The sequence below is a fragment of the Heterocephalus glaber genome, unplaced genomic scaffold, assembly GCF_053883595.1.
Source record: "Heterocephalus glaber isolate CG9 unplaced genomic scaffold, H.glaber_assembly_v1.0 deba00001608, whole genome shotgun sequence".
In the NCBI taxonomy this organism is placed as follows: Eukaryota; Metazoa; Chordata; class Mammalia; order Rodentia; family Bathyergidae; genus Heterocephalus; species Heterocephalus glaber.
This window is the reverse complement of record NW_028258379.1, coordinates 5317889-5336788: the sequence shown is the minus strand read 5'-3', so window position 1 is coordinate 5336788 and position 18900 is coordinate 5317889. Positions and strand designations below refer to the sequence as shown.

The following is an 18900-nucleotide window of genomic DNA, read 5'->3' as shown; positions in this document are numbered from 1 at the left end:
TATAAAAGAACTCAAAAATTACCCCTCCCAAAGTAAAAGAGCCAATCAAAAAATGGGCAACTGTAATGAACAGATACTTCTCAGAAGAAGTACAACTGGCCAATAAATACACAAAAAAAATGGTCCACATCTCTGACAATTAGAGAAATGCAAATTAAAACAACACTGAGATTCCATCTCGCTCCAGAAAGAATGGCTGTCATCAAGAAATCAAAAAAAACCACAACAAAACAACAATGGGAATCTTGCCGGGGATGTAGCTCAGTGGCACAGTGCCTGCCTGGCAAGCAAAAGGTCCTGAGTTCTATTCCTGATACAAAAAACAAAAGAATGGGAATCTTAAGAACTTTGTCTCCAAGGCCAGGCACAGTAGTACACAATTCCAGCACTTCAGAGGCTGAGGCAGGAGGATTGCCATGAGTTTGAGGTCATCCTAGGCTACGTAGATCAAGGCCAGTCTAAACTACATAGTAAGATCCTGTCTCAAACAAACAAAATACAAACAAACAACCTTTGTCTCTAGTATTCTTGTGCTCGCTTCAGCAGCATGTACTCTAGTAGCATTGTAGAACTAAGGAGCTGTTCATTTTCCTTTTCATCTACCAAAACTTCTGTTCTTTGATTCTCTTCATTGGTTCTTAGAAAAATAATTGATGAACTTAGGTATCAAATAATGAAAATAAGGAAGAGGTTGAAGTCTCACTGAAGATATTTATAGTGTAATAGTTGTCTTCAATACCAGTACATCTAGAATGAATGAATTAATAGATGGCTTTTATAACAGTTTTCGGGGTGTTGCAGAAAGATGAGACTTTATGGCTTCTGTTCCATGGTGCTCAAATCATATAATCTTGATTTTTGTTTCTTCTATGAAAATTCCTCTAACCCTTGGATCATGCAATTTTATGGGAGATACTATTTACCAAAAAACAAAACAAAACAAAACAAAAACACACCCCACTTAAATCCCTCCAGTGTGCTTTCTAGCAGAATATATTCCCAAGTTTTATTTCCTCAGGAGGCTGAGGCAGGAGGATTGCTGCTGGTTCGAGGCCAACCTGGGCTATATAGTGAGTTCAGGGCCAGCCTAAACTACAAAGCAAGACCATGTCTGAAAAAAAGAAAGAAAGAATCCTTGGCCAGCCTGAACTACATATAAGACCCTGTCTCAAGAAACCAAAAAAAAAAAAAAAAAATCCTCATCCTGTTAAAATATATGAGCATTATTTTGGAAGATGGCTTCATGCCTTTCCTTTTTTTATTTTTATTTTTTGCTGCAGTAGAGGGATTGAACTCAGGGTCTTATGTATGCCAGGCAAGTACTTTACCACTAAGCTACAACTCCAACCCTCCTCTATTTTTTCAATTTTTACTTTAGAAAAGAGGGACACTAAATGGAATTAAACTGGGTAGGAAAAATAGGGTTATGGTGATATTGAGGGCTTTGGGAAGTTGAGTGTATAAAAATTATACTGCGAGGTTACATTTTATTTTCCTCTAGGGGATAAAAAAGTACTGTGAACTATCACATGCTACATTATTAGCTTATAGTTGATTTATTATCTTTTGGATATATCTTGAGAGATATAGTTTAGCATTTCTGAAGGATTGGGAAATTGAAAATGAGGAAATTTATAAGTCAAGTACCTAAAGATATGATTCACTATTAGCATTTAAATGAGTTTATTTATGCATAACAGCGTGCTTGTACTTGAACCAGTTACAATCTAAAGAGTGTTTGATGCTATTGTTAGAAACCAGGTCCACCTATCTCCAAGCAGTAGGCTCGGCAAAGGGCTCCTCTTGAGGTCTGGCTAAACACGGCGGATCTGGAGTGGAACCTTCTGGAAGACATTGCTGTTGGCACTGAGCAGACCTCAGCATCTCTTCCTGTGTGCTCTATGGCAACTCCTCTTGGAAGCACCTTGGACCACCATTACATCTGTTTCTGCTTCTTGTATCTCCAGCATCACTTTTTTTTTTGTACCGAGGATTGAACTTGGGTCCTTGCGCTAGGGAGGCAGACAGCGGAACCACTGAGCTAAATCCCCGGCCCCCTAAAGAGTTTGAGGGGTATTGGTGTTAGATCTCCTCTAAAGTTCTTCTTCTTTTTTTTTTTTTTTTTGGTACCGGGGATCGAACTCAGGTCCTTGCGCTTGCGCAGCAGGAGGCAAAACCACTGAGCTAAATCCCCTTGTATCTCCAGCATGTCAAACCCTGTCCAGTCTTTAAGCCAGTCAGATCTAGGAAGTCTTACTACTGGCTAAACCATAGGGCCCCAGACAGCTATGTCATCAGAACTCAGGCATCGGTCAGCTCAGAAGAACAGCCCAGTGGTGAGTGTAGTCTGGTATTTATTTTTTCCCATTCTCAGAAGTAAAAAAATCTCCTACACATTTTAGAGCTAGAAGAAAGGCAAAGTCCTGTTCTGCTTGCCTGTTTGCCTATGCTTGTGCCCTTATTATGTCTTTGCTAATGAATGATGCAAAAGATGAGATCAGAAGATCTTCCACTTCTTTCTTTTCTTTCTTTATTAGTACTTGTTTGTAATACATAATATTTCTCGTGGCACATGTACATAAGACATCTTAATCCTTTTTGTCATCTCTCACCCCTACTTCTTTTGATTTCTAGCTTGAGTCTAGAACAGGGACCAATGAAACATCTGAATCCAATGAAACCTCAAATGCATTTTATTTGGTTTTGCTCCTTTTGGTAGTTTTGACATTTCACTAATACCTATTACCCTAAAACATATAAAAATATCTGTAAAGGGTCTCTGAGTTAATTTCATCTAATCCTATTATTTTTCAGATTAGAAAAGTGAACACTACTAGAAAGAGGTCATAGTGATTTAGTGACAGAACTAAGTAGTGTGACCCTCAATATCTTTCAAGTATACCATGTTTACCTCTTGGTTTACAGACTTGTTTTATGGGCTAGACCTTAATGACAATCTTTCAAAAATTAAATATCTTTGTAGATCAAATGATTTCTCTTCCATTAATATTTACAAGACCACTAGAAAGATCCATCCAGACTTGAGTTTATACTTGCTAGGAAATGGAGTCTGAGCTGGGGATTAGAAAGAGGGATGGTGATCTAGGAGAAATGTTTGCTTTCTTTCTCCTAGTAGCTTTAAATGAGGAGAAGCCTGGTTTCTTTGCTAGGGGAACGTGTGTGTGTGTGTGTGTGTGTGTGTGTGTGTGTGTGTGTGTTACATGTAAATAATATAATGTGAAAGGATAGTATTCTTTGATCTTTAGTAACTGAACCCTTTTCCAGTACATAAAAAGTTCATGAATCCCTCTAGGAATTTCAAAAATAATTTTTTAGGGCCGGGGATTTAGCTCAGTGGTTCTGCTGCCTGCCTTGCAAGTGCAAGGACCTGAGTTCGATAAAAAAAATAAATAAATAAATAAATAAATAAATAAATAAATAAATAAATTTTTCATCTCTCATGGACTATGAAAAGAACAATAAAACTCATATATAATATAAAACTCATATCTAGTATTTTGTAAAATTTTAAGTTTATATTAGTAAAGTAATTGTGATCTTTTTTCAACTATTCCTCATTTAACTATGAACTTTATTTTAAATGAGTGGTAAATCAAAAAGTTTGAATTTACAGTACAAATTTAAAAGTTACATGTTGCTAAGCCTGGTAGTATGCACCTATTGTCCCAGCTACTTGGGAGGCTGAGACAGGAGGCTTGCTTAAGTCCCTGAGTTTGAGGCCATTCTGGGCAACATAGTGAAATACTTTCTCAAAAAGATAAAATAACCAGGCGTGGTGGCACACGCCTGCAATCCCAGAACTTGGCAGGCTGAGGCAGTAGGATTGCTGCAAGTTTGAGGCCAGCCTGAGCTGCATAGTGATGCCGCAGACCAGCTGCAGTCGATGCAGCGTAGGAAGGGGAGAGGTCTCGGGCCGGCGAGTGAGAAAAGAACCGTTGCAAGCAATGTGCAGGTTCCCTCTGAGAAGTCCCAGGGTCTGATTTATTTTTATATCTTTAAGCAATAGCTAAGAGGCATTGGGCGGAATATGTTTACAATTTAGGTTACCTTAGCAACATCTAGTGAGGTAAACGTTATTTTTACTAAACAGTATATTTTTCTAAGCTGATTCATATATTGAACATCATGAATACATTTCTTAAAAATCACAATTGTCCCCTTATTTTCCCAAACCTAAGTAGAACAAAATGTAACTTAATCAAAATCTCCAGAGGGTAACTTAATTAGAATCTCTGTATCAGTGGGGATACAAGCAAGATTTAATTAATTAAATGTCAAACTTGTGGTCACCAGCTGGCCCTTGAGAAACTGCACAACAGTTAATATAGTTTGCTATTAGCTCTCTACCTCTCTATACCTCTATTTATCTTAACTGTCATTCGGGTTCATAGTCCATGAGCAGGAGATATTTTCAGCACTGTGAGAAGTACTGAATAACTTGCCCCCTTAATGCATTTACCTGTCCCAACTTTCTCTCCATTTCTGATTTCCCACTATTTCTTACATCTAAGGTCTGTCCTTTCAACCTCTTCGTAAGACCCCTTTAGTAATAAGAAGGTCAGCAATGAGAGGGGGAGTTATAGTAGTGGGAAAACAGAGGGAGTTTCAGGAGAGGTTTCTTTAGAAGTGGATGTGGCAATAGAACTAAGAGAAACTGGAATTTGGGACTTTTGAGCCAGATCAGATTTCAATGCATCATTGCCAGTTTGCCTTATGGAGAGTTTGTTGTTAGTCACAAACACAATGACTCCTGTGACCAGAGTAACAATTTTAAACATTATGGCATGAAAAAAATAAAACATGAGGGTACGATGTGTTCCACCCTTCTTTTCCCCAAGCTGGAACTTTGTCAAGCAGCCTTGGAGGTCGGATGGGCTTCGCCATAGTGAGTTCAAGGCCAGCCTGCACTACAAAGTGAGACCCTGTCTCAAAAAGAATAGAAACAAAAAAATAAGAGTAACATGTACGTTTTCTTCTGGACTGACCAAATATGTGTTAAAATCTAGATTGAATTTCAACTATATTACAGCACAATAATATTTTTTGCCATTTGATAGCATCCTTATATTTTTTATTTTAAAAGTCAATTCGGTTATATTTGTACCTTTTTTTGTCCCAGTGCTGCAGATTGCACTTAGGGCCTTGTGCAGGGTTGGCAAGCACTGTACTACTGAACTACATCCCCAGCCCCATATTTTAATTTTTGTATTTAATTTCAAACACACTGAAAAGTGCAGAGACAACTGTCACCCATCCTTTATCTGTCCTGGGCTGTTGAGATGGATAATATCAACAACTGAACACGCAGGGGGAGACAGCAACCAGAAACTGTGCCACTCCTAGCACTGGCCAGTCCCTGAATACCCTGCTGTGAAAGCACTGGCCACCTGTGAGAGGTGAAGGCACTCACAGGCTGTGGTGGTGGCAGGTGGGGCTGCGAGAGCAGCTGCTATTGCAAACCAAAATAGAACAATTATTTGACTATCCTGGATTATTTTTTTCTTCCTTTTCAGGGGTAACCGTTACTCTGAAGTAGGAATATAACCTTTATGTCCTTATTTTTTATTTGTTTGTTTATTTATTTATTTATTTAGACAGGGTCTCACTATGTAGTTCACACTGCCCTTGAACTCACTGTGTAGCCCAGGCTGTCCTTAAACTCTCCACAATCCTGCTGCATCAGGCCCCTGAGTGCTGGGATTACAGGCGTGGGTCACCAGGCCCAGCAGTGTTCATATTTTTAATATGGTCAAGGTCTCTAATGCTATTTTAGTCATTTATAAAAATTATAAATGGTATTCTACTAAATATAACTTTCTTATTATTTGCACTCAATCTTATATTTTTGAGACATTCTTTTTGATTCATATGAATGTAGTCTATGCATGTTAACTGCTGTATTAATATCATTACAAGAGCCGAGTATGGTCGTGATCCTTCTGTCCTAGCCTCCAAGAGTACTGGAATTGTACCACCACACCCACCAGAATATTTCTTATTTTTATAAATTAAAAGCCTAACTGGATAATAGCTATTTTTTAAATTTTATGTTTGGTGTTTAAACTCAATGATATTGTGATGTGCTAAATAAGATACTTAGCACATTTTGATCAATTTACCCTTCTATTCTAGATCTCAGATACACTATCAAATTAAACATACGTATTTCGTGGCATATTATCCTCATTCTGTGCAAGGCCTCTCTCATCTTGCTCTCCTCCATTACCTTTATTTCTATCTCATTTAATATATGCAATCTGTGTCTTTGAATATGTATGCAACTTTAAAAGTATCTAATTTTGGTTTATATATGGGATTATTTTAAAAAACATGTCATAATGGGAACTTGACATTAGCTCAGTGGTTGAATTCAGGCTTAGTGGGCATGAGGGCTTGGGTTCAGTTCTCAGCAAAAAGAATAAGTAAATAAATTAAATAAAAATGTCATATATATAAAGCGATTGTTATATATATATATACAAACATTTTAGACAGCCTACCACCTATGTTCATGAATATTACCAGTACCATAGAAACTCCCAATGTGCCTCTTCCTGACTGAATTCCTTTCTTCCACCTAAAACTCAATCCTAAATATTTTGAATTTTTTTACACTGATTTTTTTGGGGGTGGGTACTGGGTATCGAACTCAGGACCTTGTGCTTGCGAGTCAGACAGTGGCACCACTGAGCTAAATCCCTGGCCCTTATTTTGAATTTTTGTATCAGTTATTCTCTCACTTCCTTCTAGTTTTACCACCCATTTATGTAAGCCTAACTAATATTGTTTATTTTTATCTGTTTTAAAAATTTATGTGAATGGAATTAGTGTTTTATTCTTTTGTGACTTGATTCTTTTGTTTAGTAAAAATTGTTTTGATGTATGTATAATTTTTAGATCATTTCTATCCCTTTATAGTATTCCGTTGTACAAATATATCAGAAGTTATTTATACATTATACTCTTACTTATTTTACATGTGGGTTGGTTTCAGTTTTTTGAACTTTTGATAAGGTTGATAATTTTTTCTTTTAACCAGAAAGTTTAGTCCATTTGGATTTATTAATATTCTTGTTAGGAATATTTCTATCATCTCAATATGTGTATTTTATTTCTTCCATGCCACCCTCTATTGTGCCAGAAACAAATTGTTTTAGGCTATATGCTATCATTTCATGATCATAACATATTTTATTACTTTAACACATATACTCTACTTAACAAAGTTAACTGAAATCTTTATTACTTATGAGAGATCTGAAGATTTTTTTTTTTTCCACTACTTTAACTTATTTTTTCTCTTCTCAATGTGTATGCTTTTTTTTTTTTGGTCCTGTATTAGTACTTCATTTTCTTTCTCTTTTATTTTTTAGCAAAACATTTATTGGCACATTTTAGATATACATAATGATAACAGTCATCATAGGGAATTTGCACCTGTACATGATATATCCTGCCTCTTATAGCCTTCATTTTCAATCACGTAAATTAGATTATTAAAACCAATTAATTCATATTTAGATGTTCCTGCACACATTTTACTATTTTTTTATTCCAATTCTTTCCTGTATCTCAGACACCGTTTTGTTTGTTTTTTGTTTTTGTTTTTTGGTACCGGGGATTGAACTCAGGTTCTTGTGGTTGAGAGCCAGGCAGCGGAACCAGTGAGCTAAATCCCCAGCCCCTGTTTTTGTTTTCTGAGACAGGGTCTTGGTAACTCACTGTGATCTTTCTGCCCCAGCCTACGATTGGGGGTGCTAGGATTACAAGTGTGGGCCACCATTCCCCACCGCTCCCGGCTGTTTTGTTTTGAGACAAGTCTCACTATGTAGTTTAGGCTGATCCTGACTCTACATCTCCCAGGCTGGCCTTGAGCTCGTGGGGGGGGGGGGTCTCCTGCCTCAGCCTCCCTACATGCTGTCTTGATGATTGTTTTCAGATTTACCTTTACATCCACTTTTTTTCAAATGGGTCTAATTTGGTTGTTAATGTCTCTATATAATTTTCAAATTAAAATTATACCTTTTATTTCTAGAAGTTTTATTTTGGTTGTTTTTCTAACTAAATATGGGCTTTTCTTTTTTCTTTTTTTCTTTATTTTGTGGGCTGGGATTTGAACCCAAGGCCTCTTATGCCAGGCAAGTGGTATACCTCTGAACTACAACCTTCTATTTATTTTTTATGATCTCATATGACTTATTAATATTTTCAATGTTTTCTTTTAAACGTTTGAACATAGGTATTTGGTGTTCTTTTGCAAATCTTTGTACCTAGTATCTTGGTAGGCACAAAATTAATTCTGATAATTTTAGAAAAATAAATTTTATTTCTTTGGAACATTAAAGGACCATGTGATATGTTTTTTTGTTTTTGTTTTTTTGTACCAGGGATCGAATCCAGGACCTCACGCTTGCTAGGCAGGTGCTGTGCCATTGAGCTACATCCCCAGCCCGATATGTTTTTAAATACATCTTCAGTTATTCCAGTTACCACAGTTTTCATGGTTTCATTTGAGTCATATAAATGCTATTCTTACTGAAAGTTCTACTAATTATAATTTAGAGCACTGGAAACATTTTTTTTTTTTTTGAAACTTTTTTAACATTAGGAAGGGAGACCAAAACACAGGTAAATGTGATGTTGACTACTGAAATCAGGGCAAAGCAAAAATTTGTGTGCGTAAGAACTTATTTGCAAACAAAAATGAAAATACCACCCTGGTAAGCCAGTCGCATTGGTGCCCACTTGCTGTTTCAGCACTCTGAGAGCCTGAGCCAGAAGCCTCAAGTTCAAGCCCAGCCTGGACAACTTTAGCATCCTAATGAGATCTTGTCTAAAAGTAAAACAACAACAACAAAAAAGAATTGGTAAATCTTTGATCAGTGACTTCTGATAGTTCAAGTGTTGGACCTCGTCCCCAAATTAGATTAGCGACAAACTTCCAAAGCACGACACAGTCCTGGGATCTAACTAGAGAACTTTATTTTCCGGCCAGGACCCATGTACACTCCAACCAAGTCGGAGGACAAAGGCCCCAACTGAAATGAAGACTGCATATTTAAAGGGAAACACCACAGAGAAAGTCCCTCCTCCTATTCCCCTGGGTAACGGGTTGTTGCAGATCACCTGAAACACAGTTTCTGTTTATTGGTTAGGGGTGGGGTTTTCTCCTGGGAGACAGAGTGTGGCTGAAAGTCACATATTTGCAAAATGGAGGAGAGTGTTCTCAACATGGTGCTGGTTTTGCTAAGTTGGGTCTCACACAAGTTTTTATAAAGTTTTTGTTAGATACACATTAAAATTTTCCCAGAGGGCCGGGGATTTAGCTCAGTTATTCCACCGCCTGCCTCACAACCCCAAGGTCCTGAGTTCAATCTCCAGTAAAAAAAAAAAAAAAAAATCCCAGAAATTTTATACATTTTCTTGATTTCTGTATTCTCAAAAATTGTGTCTGCATAGTTTAGATGTGCTGCATTTACTCAAGGCTAGTATTATACATTGTTGTCAGGTAAGTAATACGTTTTTGAAAAATATTAAGTAGCTTTTTAGGTAAGCATGTTACTTGCGATTTTCCTAGCACCTATTGTATTTGTTAGGGTTCTCTTTTAAAGCTGTGTCCTATTTAAAGCCATTGATAAGAGTTTCTGTGGGCTGGAACATTATGAGTTTTGATCCATAGGGTGTAAGCTTGGTTAATTAATTGACATTTTCTCTTTGTAGGCTTCTTTTGATCAGCCTCTTGAAGTGGTCACCACTAGGAACCCAATCATGAGCTGTACAAAGGCGGCTGACCCAGTTCATCCTGGCTTTGCTGGTTTGCTGATGAAAAACAAGAATCTTTTATCTGAGGTAGATGAATTATGAAAATAAAACACTGAGAAATTATATTCTCTTTAAAAGCAGGGAAATAAACATTCTGATAAAAGATTCAAGGTGTTACCTTAACCCAATTTTGCTTTTTTCCCTCAATATTGAACTTTTATTACTAAGGAGCACTAATTTAGACGCAAGTCTGTCTTTTGCCAGGGGACCTTCACTGTGGATGGCCTGGAGTTAAGTGCATTTGAGTTGACTGCCAAACACTGGGGGTTAAACAGTACTTATTAGCTACATGCTCAAAACTTAGGTCATAACAATAATCAATTACATATATTAAACTTTTTTTAGTGCTAAGGACCTAACCCAGGCCCTTGTGCATGCTAGGCAAGTACTCTGCTACCCAGGCCTAATCATTTCTATTGAAAAGGATGAGTTGCTATTTTCAGTATACCACCAACTGGCAAATATCCACTAGTCTTATTAAATATTTGATAAAACATCTGAGTGGAGGCAATAGATAAAAAAGAAAGAAAGCACATTTTGTAGGAAATACCTTTACCTTTACTCCCTGTGATGAAGACTAGACAATGCTTTTAGAAATGCTTTAGTTGAGCCTAAGTATTGTCAGGATTTGTTGCAAGAATCAGTCTTATAGAGGGGGCTTGATGGGATGGGATAAAATAAAGTAAAATTTTTTTTTTTTTTTTAAAAAGAATCAGTCTTATATGAAACCATGGTTGGAAGCTCACAGGCCACTGTTATTGTTAGGACATTTTTTTGATACCAGGGATTGAACTCGGGACTTTGCACTTTTGAGACAGGTAGTGGAACCACTTAGCTAAATCCCCGGCCCATGTTAAGGACATTATGATGCAGTTGTGTATGGCTATATTTTAGGGTTATTTTACTAAATAAAGTGCACAGAATGCTTACATTTTAGGGTCAGTGGTGAACCTTTTGAAGAAGTAGCTATATATGGAGACTGTATTTGTTTTCTGGGGTTGCCATGACAAAGTATCACGGGGTGCCTGACCACCTGACTGAGGGTACAGTAGAGGATGAAAGAATAATAAAGAATAAAGAACAATGGATTTTTTATTACTAGGGGGCCAGGATTTGATCTTAGCTCTTCCCGGCTAAGACCAGGAGCTCTGGACTTGTCAGTATTTATTGATTACATGACACAGCAGGGGCCATAAATGGAAATGTAAGGAAAAGCAGGACTAAGGCACTAATGAGCAAGGCTTGTAAAAGGGAGGAACAGTGCATTTGTGTGAAAGACAGGTTGTAGTTAACAAGCCACTTGTGTTATCTTTAGCTAACGTTTGATCTGAGAAAATGGCTGCACAAGACATAAATTCTCAGCTCTAGTGTCATTGCTATTAGAGACGTCACAGTATCATCAGTGTCAACTGTGACCTTTGACATAGGGAATCCTGCTTCCGTATCCCAGCTGAAGGCTCATCTAGCAAATCACTGAGACCTTGGATTGACTCATAACTTTAATCGATAGCCAATTTGTAAGCCAATTCAATAATATTTTATAGCCTGCTCAGCACAGTTTCAAGCTGGTTTCCTGCAACAAAGTACCACAACTTTGGTGGCCTAAACAAGTTTATGTTCTCACAGTTGTGAGGCTAGAAGTCTGAGACAAGGGGTCAGGGTTGGCTTGCAGATGCCAGTCTTCTCCCTGTGTCTCCACATGGTCTTCCCTCTGTATCTATGTCCAGGTTTCCTCTTCTTATAAGGAGATCAGTCATGTTGGATCACGGCCAACCCTAGTGATCTCATTTTAGCTTACATTTTTCATATGTTTATTTGCTGCTTTTACTTCTTTGTCTGAGAAATTACTGTTCATTTCAGATGCCCATTTTTTAATTGGGTCTTTAAATTGGGGGAGGATCTGACTTTTTTAAGTTCTTTATATATTCTAGACAGTAGTCCTTTGAGGAACAGCTGATAAAAATTTCTTCCACCTTGTAGGTTGTCTCTTAGCTCTGTTGATGGTTTCTCTTGCAGTACAGAAGCTTTTTAAAAAAATTTATATATTAATTGGTACATTTTAGGTATACAATACATTTACATTTATCACTGGGTGCTTGTACCTGAACATGATGTATCTTAGTTCTTACTTTTCCTCCATTACCTATGCGCCCTTCACCCCCACCACCCTTCCCTATTTACATAGACTTTGCTTCCTTTTTTTTTCTTTCTCATAAGTTTTCCTTTCCCTTCTTCCCTTTCCCCTTCCCCTCCCGCCACAGAAGCTTTTTAATAAGATGAGATCCCAGTTGTTGATTCTTTGTGCTAATTCCCATGCTACTGAGGTTTTGTTCATAAAGTCCTCCCTATGCCGATGTCTTCAAGAGTTCTACCTAACTTATTTTCCAGCAAGTTTAGTGTCTCTGTTTTAATATTTAGATCTCTAATCTACTTCAATTTTAGTTTAGTGCACGGTGATAGATATGGGTTTAGTTTTAATCTTTGGAAGGTTTAAATCCAGTTTTTCCAGCACCATTTATTAAATAGGCTATCTTTCCTCCAGTGGGGGTGGTTGGCTCCTTTGTCAAAGATGAGGTGGCTGAGTATGTCTGGAGTTGTTTCTGCATCTTCTAATCTATTTCACTGATCCTTGGGTCTGGTTCTTTGCCAGTACCATCTGTTTTTATCACAGTAGCTTTGTAGTATAGTTTCAAGTTGGGGATTGTGATACCCCCAGCTATGTCTCTGCTGCCTAGAATGGCTTTTGCTATTCTAGGTCTCTTCTGGTTCCAAATGAATTTTTGGATTGTTTTGGTTAACATTTTAAATTGATTGATGACATCGAGGCAATCAGATCAGTGCAACTAAATATACTCATGAAAGAAGACTCCCAAAACTGCTTCAGAAAGTGGCAAGAACATGGGATGATGTGTTTGAAGTAAGGGAAAGAAGTTTGAGAGAGACTAATGGCAATGTGGTTTTTTTGGTACCAGGGATTGAACTTGGGTCCTTGCGCATGCACAGCAGGCAGCAAAACCACTGAGCTAAATCCCCGGCCTGGCAATGTCTTTTACTGTAATAAAGTTTTCTCCTTTTTTTGGTACCAGGTATTGAACTCAGGACCTTGCACTTGCCAGGTAGGCACAGTGCCACTGAGCTACATCCCTGGCCCTACTGAAATAAATTTTTTAAAAATTTACCATTCAAGGGCCGGGGATGTAGCTCAGTCTTTTCTTTCAGAAAAATATGGCGTCAATCCCTGAGAAAAATTCCTGAAGTTGTATTGTGGGTAACATCATTCTCCTCTACAATATAACTTATTATTAATACTTAAGAAGTTTGGGAGCTTTGATAATTTTGATTGGGATTAGGTTAAATTTTAACATCTACGCATAATTCTTTAAAAATCTTTTAAACCAAATTGTCAAAGAGTTCAGGTACCTTATTTAAAGAAAATATGTAAGTTATTTGCAAGAATTTCAAAGCATCTGTTTGTTTTTTGAGCCAGAATCTCACTATATTGCCCAAGTAGGCCTTGAACTCCTGGGCTCAAGTGACCTTCTTGCCTCAGTCTCCCAAGTAGGTAGGATTACAGATGTCCACCATTGTATCAGCTTTTAAATTATTATTTTTTTTTTGGATTTTTGAAGCAAGGTCTTACTACATAGTTCAGGCTGGCCTTGAACTCACTATGCCAGGCTGACCTCAAACTCCTGCCCCAGAGTGCTAGAATTATAGTTTTGCACCTCCACATCCAGCTTCAAATTATTTTTTAAAAGGTGCTGTCTGTATACTCATAAACCATTTGCTAATTACAAATGCTTTTTCATCTATCTGTTAGAGCAAATATCTAAAAGGCTGTAGAAGATTTCATTTTGACGTGGTGTTTTTTTTTAAATTTTGACATGGTTTTAAATACCAGGTATATTAAGCAGTATTCCACAGCTCCTACTGGAAATTTCTAAATTTAATAAAAATTAGTGACAGTTACTATATGGTTTCCTGGTGTTAAGGTTATTTTTAAAAAGAAAGTCTAGTTGATTTCAACAGAATATCTGAACATCAGCATGAGTCATCTGCTCTCTTTGAATAACCTATTGTTTAATCCCACAGAACACGGTTGTCTTGATAAGGTAGTTTTTCTCTTCGCTCCATGCATTCTAAATTTTCTGTTATAATTAACTTTACCTCTTTATGGGAGATACAAAAAATGATTATTACGTGTTTCTGCCCAATAATGGAGAACCAGGTGCAAGAGAGCTGTATTTGGGTAAGACCAGCTATAGAGGGAATAAATGTGATTGTGCTGTTTAGTTTAGGGAAAATGATGTTGAGCTAAAACTCTTGCATAGTACTAGATGTGCTACGGTGTAAATAAATGTGAGTTAAGGGAAAAAGTCACTGATAATATGGATAATAAAGTCTAGCATCCTAAATTTCAGATAAATTTAATGCGTTTTACCAGTACATCTTAGTTTGATTTTTTCATCTTTTTTTTTTTTTTTGGTGCCGGAGATCGAACTCGGGACCTTGAGCTTGAGAGGCAGGCGCCGGAACCACTGAGCTAAGTCCCTGGCCCTTCTTAGTTTGATTTTTATGGAAACTTTTTTTTTTGGTACCAGGGATTGAACTCGGGTTCTTGTGTTTGTGAGGCAGGTGGTGGCACCACTGAACTAAATCCCGGGCCCTTTATGGAAACTTTTGCGAGAGAACATGGTTGTATTGTATATAGATAAGATGTTTTTCTTGCTACAGAATAGTAATAAAGCAGAAACTTGATAGCTGTAGCCAGCTGTGGAGGTGGCAAATGGCAGTTAAAAAAAAAAAAATGTTCAGCGGGCCGGGGATTTAGCTCAGTGGTTTCGCCGCCTGCTGCGCAAGCGCAAGGACCCGAGTTCCATCCCCTGTACCAAAAAAAAAAAATGTTCAGCTAAAAAAATACGTAGCAGAACAATTACTATTGCTCTTAACTGAAATTTTTACTGAGATAATTGTAGATATACATGTAGTTTTAAAAAATGGAGATCTGGGCATGGTGGTGCACGCCTGTAATCCCAACACTTGGAGCCTGAGGCAGGAAGGTCACTGGGCATTCAAGGCCTGGGCTACATAGTGAGTTCAAGACCAGCCTGAACTACATAGCAAGACCCTGTCTCAAAAAACAAAAAAACAAACAAAAAAGTAGTGGAGAGATGTCTTGTATGCCCATTTTCTTTCTTTTTCCCCTTGCCTTCTCCCCTTTCCTCTCCCTTTCTTCCTCATCTCCCTCTCCTACTCTTTCTCCTCCTCCATCTCCTCCTCCTCCTTCTCCTTCTCCTCCCTCTTTCCCTTACCTTCCCCCTCCTCCCTCTCCTCTACCCCTTCTCTTCTCCTCCCCTTTCTTCTCCTTCTCCTCCTTCTCCTTCCCCTTCTTCTTCCTCTTCTTCTTCCTCTTCCACTTCCACTTCTCCTCCTCCCTCCTCCTCTTTCTTCTTTCTTCTTCTTTTCCTGTACTCTGAACCCATGGCATTGTGCATCCTAGACAAGTGTAATGTTCTGGAACTAGATAATGGTGATGATTGTGAAACTCTTTTTTTTTTTTGAGACAGGGTCTCTCTATGCAGTTCAGACTGGCCTTTAATTCACTATGTTGCCCAGACGGGCCTGAAACTCATGGTGATCCTTTTGCCTCAGCCTCCCAAGTGCTGGGATTATAGATGTGCACCACCATACCTGGCACAACTTTTAAATATATTAAAGACTACTGAATAGTTTAAAAGGACAGATTTTATGTTATGTGCATTGTATCTTACTGTATAGTGAAAAAAAACCTCATCTACTATGACTATATAACCTGTGAGGATACTGAAAAACACTCCACTATAAATTTTAAATAGACCAGGCATGGTGACTCACGCCTGTAATCCCAGCCCTTGGGAGGCTGAGGCAGGAGGATCCCTGTGAGTTTGAGTCTAGCCTCGTCTACAAAGCAAGACCCTCTCTCTAAAAACCAAAAATCAGTCAGTCAATCTGCTGTAGACATCAATGTACACATTTTTGTGAGGACATAACTTTTCATTTCTCTGGGGAAAATGCCCAAGAGTACAATATCTGGTTCATATGGTAATTTCATGATTGGTTGTATAAGAAAGTTGTCAAACTGTTGTCCAAAGTGGCTGTCCTATTTCTTATTCTTAGCAGCAATATATGACTGGCCCAATTTCTCTGCACTCTCTCCAGCATTTGGTGGTGTCGCTATTTTAGATTTTAGATTGAATGTGTGTGTGCAGTCTCACTGCAGCTTTCATTTGCATATCCCTCGTGACTGACAGTGTTGGACACATTTTTATATCTTGTTGTCTGCATATCCTTCCGGATAATTTCTATTTCTGTCTACTGAGACTTTAGAGAACTCTGTACATTCTAGCCCAAGTCCTTTGTTGACAGTGTTGATCAACAAGCTGTATCTCAGTTTTTGAGGTAGCCTAGATTTAGCTAAGTTCTCAGTACATTACTGTTTTATTATTTCCAAATCCAACATCAAGCTTTTCAAGTTTGAGTTTCTTTGACATTAAAAAATAATTCAGGAGTCTTAAAATCTTAGCATTTGCAAATTATTGGTCATGAGAAGAAGGTAAAATACTTGAACTAGCAAACCTTCTGGAAGACAGTTGACAAAGTTTGGTCATTAAAAGGAAGATTAGGGCTGGGGAATTAGCTCAGTGGTTTCGCTGCTTGCTGTGTAAGCGCAAGGACCCGAGTTCAATCCCCAGTACCAAAAAATAAAAAATAAAATAAATAAATAAATGAATAAAAGGAAGATTAAAGTAGATCTAGAAGTCAAGGTTGTGTCTAGTTTTCTACATGCCCTTGAGAGTCGTGTTACCTTAGATGCTTTTCAAGAAACAGGTTCATAATATTATCCTGACATTATCCTAAAAATAAGATATCTTAAATCATAGTTCCTTTATTATAGTACAAGGAGGCAGTACCACTGCATCCCATAATTCCAAGGAGCATTATTTATATATTTGAGAGAGTGACAACCACTTTGGTGCAGAGAACCTCTCTGGTGCAGAGAGACTTACTGGTTAAAACAGTGCTAAAGGGCTTGGGCAACTATGGTGATTACGATAAGTTGGGATTCATCCCAGGGACACAGGGACGGTTCAACATACGCAAATCAATCAATGTAATATGCCGTATAAACAGAGCCAAGGACAAAAACCACATGATCCTCTCAATAGATGCATAAAAAGTGTTTGACAAGGTCCAACACCTATTCATGATTTAAAAAACCCTACAGAGGGCTGGGGATTTAGCTCAGTGGTTTCGCCGCCTGCTGTGCAAGCGCAAGGACCTGAGTTCGATCCTTGGTACCTAAAAAGAAAAAAAAAAAGAAATTAGGGAAACTGCACCTTTCACAATGGTATCTCCAAAAGATGAAGTACCTAGAAATCAATCGAATGAAGGAAGTAAAAGACCTTTACATAGAAAGCTACAGCACTCTGAAAAAGGAGATTGAAGAGGCTATCAGAAAATGGAAAGACATCCCTTGTTCTTGGGTAGGCAGAACCAATATAGTGAAAATGGCCACACTTCCAAAATTGGTATACAGATTTAATGCAATTCAATAAAAATTCCAACAGCATATCTCACAGAATTAGAGAAAACAATCCTAAAATTCATTTGGAACCAGGCAATTCTGGTCAACAAAGGCAAGGCAGAGGGCATCACAATCCATGACTTGAAATTATAGTACAGAGCCACTGTTAAAAAAAAAAAAAGCCTGGTACTGGCACAAAACAGACCCAAGAATCAATGGGACAGATTAGAAGATGCAGAAACAACTTCATACATACTCAGCCACTTCATCTTTGACAAAGGAGCCAACCACCTTCACTGGAAGAAAGATAGCCTCTTTAATAAATGGTGTTGACTCTTGTCTTGGAGGATTTTGCCTGGTCCCTGCAAAAAATGTGGGGGGCTAGAAAGGGTGGGCAGCTGTCCTCACTGGGCAGCTCTGATCAGGGCCCTGTGATGAGACTTGGGGCAGCTTGCTGCTCTTGCAGTTTGTGGCCCTGACGTCAGGGTCATCAGGGCTCCTGGGCTGGGGAAGGGAGAGCACAAGCACAGCAAATTGGGCAAATACAGATTCTGTTGAAGCCACTGTTCAGCTGCTGTCTTCAGTTGGGAAGATGGCTTGCAATGGTCAGAGGCAGCCTCCCCCCAGGGGTCTGTGCATTTGGAGAGTGGCTACCTGGGCATGAGCTGGGCTGTGGATGAAGCAGAATGTGGTGGAAAAGGATGGGGAGCACCCCCTCTAAGGGCTAGTCACTGGGACCTGTGCCCCGATACTCCCTGTGGGAATTGCCTGTAGGGAGCCCAGCTGGGGCTTAGCAGTCTGGCCCTTGCTGACTATGCCCAAGAGTGAAGCTTATCCACGCCAAGAGTGCATCCTCACAAGGACCGTGGGCTTGTGGGTTCAGGCTGTGTTCAGGGGCTTCCTCTAACAGTCAGTCTTGCTCATAGCTGAAGTCAGATGGCCCATGGCACTTGTGTAATAAAGCTGTAATATGTCAACTTCAAAAAAAAATTTAAAAAAAAAAATGATGCTGAGAAAACTAGTTTTCCACATGCCAAAGATTAAAGCTAGACCTGTTACCTTTCACCATGCACTAAACTAAAATCGAAATGGATCAAAGTTCTAAATATTAAAACAAACACTAAATCTGCTAGAAAATAGAGTAGATAGAACTCTGGAAGACATTGATATAGCCAAAGACTTTATGAACAAAACCCTGATTGCACAGGAACTATCACAAAGAATCAATAACTGGGATCTCATCTTTTTTAAAAGTTTTTTTTTATTGGTATTAGGTATCCATAATGATTACACTCATCAGAGGGAATTTGTACCTGTATATGATATATCCTGTCTCTTCTTTTTTTCCCACTCCTCCCTCCCCTCCCTATATGCAAAAGCTTTGCTCCCATCTTTTCCTTCGATTAAAAAGCTTTTATGGGGCCGGGGATTTAGCTCAGTGGTTCCATTGCTGGCCTTGCAAGCGCAAGGTCCTGAGTTCGATCCCCAGTACC

The 18900-nt window shown here is 38.4% G+C and overlaps 1 pseudogene across 1 annotated transcript in view; it reads left to right on the top strand.

Annotated features, from left to right (window-relative positions):
- The window catches only part of LOC101702124 (uncharacterized), a 60055-nt pseudogene that overhangs the window by 12528 nt on the left and 28627 nt on the right, over positions 1 to 18900 (top strand). The window contains exon 3 of the transcript XR_015444998.1: positions 9742 to 9870. The product of XR_015444998.1 is annotated as an uncharacterized LOC101702124 (transcript). The remainder of the gene's footprint in view (positions 1 to 9741; positions 9871 to 18900) is intronic.